Here is a 2876-nt window from a genome sequence, read left to right on the forward strand (position 1 = left end):
AAGAAAGGACAGTTATTACGGCAGTATATTTAGAAAATTCTTGATTATTTAACGAAAAAATATCATCAAGATAACGATAAGTGTTGCTGAATTTATGAAATTTAGAAGGGTATTTACAGAGTATGGCTATAAACTGTGATTCAAAACAGTACAAGAACAAGTCTGCTATTAAAGGGGCACAACTTGTGCCCATAGGAATACCTACAACCTGTCGATAAACTTTATTGCCGAAACGTACATAAATGTTGTCAAGGGGAAAGTTAACAGCTTCAATCATCTCATCATACCTCCAGTAAGTATATCTAGCATATTTACCTTTCTCATTAGAGAAGAAGGCTTACAATGAGTTGCAGCAAATACATTTGCAATCAGATTTTTCAAACGACAATTCAATTAAATAGGAAAACTTTTGTTTGCTAAGAATGTGTAGAAGTGTAGTGTAAAGAGTTAAATATATTATAATAACACCATATTAGCAAAACAAAATTAAGTGCAGCCAAAAAACTATTTATCGGGGGAATAGTAATTGGTTGAACTACCCTTAGTATAAAAATAAGGACATGTTGTATGATAGCCTATAAGACAACTATCCTCCAAAGTTCAAATGAAGTGGATGTAAACAATTATAGGCAACCGTACGGCCTTCAACAGAGAGAAAAACACGTACCGCATAGTTGGCTATAAAAGGCCACGACATGAAAAATGTGAATCAATTCAATTGAGAAAACTAACGGCCTAATTTATAACAAAAAAACTTATGAAAAACAAATATGACAGACTTAAACCAACGACCGCCACTGAACTACAGGTTCCTGACTTGGGACAGGAACATAAAGAATGTGGCGGGTTAAAAAAATTTGTGAGCGCTCAACCCTCCTCTAACCTGCAACAGTTGTGTAACAGCACAAGAAAAGAACACACTGTAAAATTAGTTGCAATATGCTTAACTAAAAAAATCGGCTCGAAGTACAAACACAACTAACATAAAAACAATAGACAGAAAGCACCAGAACAAGAGTACTCGCAGTTACTGAAAGCCAGTTCAAATCATGTTTTCCCAGACTAAAGTATCAATCATTACACATCCAACGGATTTAGTGTAAAGACGTCACAAACAGTTGAATAAATCCATGACCTTGTGCAATGCCAAAATAGAAGTTAACAATATTGACAGGATGTGGGAACATGAGTTCTCATAACTGTTCATATATAGCGATATATATTTAGTTACGTTTTAAATTTTTCAAAAACAAAATCAATGTTCATACAAGTCAAAACAATATTTAAAGATTTTACTACTGTGTTAAATGAATAACCTTTAAAACTTAGTTTATCTAAAAGATCAATAAGTTTACATGGATCGTATCTAAATTTCCGGGCATTATAAACAACATTGCCGTTTTTAATAAGAAATTATAGGTACAGTCAAACTTCCTAACCAAATCATTGTATTTATGAAAGAATTTGCAATTGTTTTAATTATAAATTCGTGGTAACAAAATCCCTGGCTTAATGATTTATCAGTTATACATAAAATAAGTTCATTGAAATCTGAAACGCGACTACAGACACGGACATAGCGAACAAGTTATGAAATATACACACCGTAAGACGAAGCCAAAGGAACATCATCGTCCAAAAAGGGAACATTAACATTTCGATGTGATAAATGCATGATGAACTCTTAAGACTTGTATTTCTGTGTGATATATGCATACTACATTTTAGGATATATCCAGATTGAAGACACTTTTACAAACCAATAGTTAGTATTAGAATGTATCAGAAGATTGATTGATTGTTTGATTGATTGTAAGTGTTTAATGCCACTTTCTTCACTCCTGGCTATGTCGTGTGGTTCAGTTTTCATTGGTGGAAGCATCGAAGAGAACCATTGCACCTTTCACATGCGGGGTTCAAACTTACAACCTCAGTGTTGATAGGTTAGTGATTGATGTAGATGAACTACTTAGACCATCATGGAATATATATCTTAATCATAAGATACCTTCGAAAACCTGGGCCCTGCTGAGTCATCTGTTAAATTGGTTGATAATCTAAAATGTTATTATTTTTAAACCAGAAAGCGATTTCCAACAAGTCAATACTTTTGAATAAGTTAATTTTAGGTTAGAAGCAACTTACTTTTTACAGTTTAAATAACTTTTAACGGAACATAGATGTATGCATTTGGTCTTTTCAAAAGACAAACATATTTGGCACTCTGAAACCTAAAGCAAACATCAATTGAATGAGACATCCGAAAAATAAAAGAATAAAAATAAAAGAGCTAACAACAACTTAATTTGAGCAATCAGAAATTTAATTAAAGGAGATATTGTTAATTTCTAAATAAATTTAAACAAATACACAAAAGTATTTCTATGTTAACATCAATGTACTCCTACTAACAACATTTCACGGTACGCGTTTTGATTCACCAGATGAAGTTTCGACAAATAATGTTGTTTAAGTAACTTGCAACTATTTGACTGTTGGTGGATTATCATGTCTGGCATGTCAGTAACTGCTAGTAGTTATATATATCTGGCATGTCAGTAACTGCTAGTAGTCCTTTGTTAATTTATGTTGATCATTGTCATTTTGCTTAGTTTCTTCTGTTACCTATTCTAACATCGGACTCGGACTTATTTTGAACTGAGTTTTACTGTGCGTATTTCTGTGTGTTTGTTTATTATACATTGGCTAGAGGTACAGGAGGAGGGTTGAGATCTCACACAACATGTTTAACCCCGCTGCATTTTTGCGCCTGTCCCAAGTCAGGAACCTCTGGCCTTTGTTAGACTTGTATGGTTTTTTTTTATTTTGGTTCATTTATATGTTTCAGAGTTTAGTGTACCATCCGTTTTCGCTGA

This window comes from Mytilus californianus, unplaced genomic scaffold, assembly GCF_021869535.1.
Source record: "Mytilus californianus isolate M0D057914Y unplaced genomic scaffold, xbMytCali1.0.p SCAF_3, whole genome shotgun sequence".
Lineage (NCBI taxonomy): Eukaryota > Metazoa > Mollusca > Bivalvia > Mytilida > Mytilidae > Mytilus > Mytilus californianus.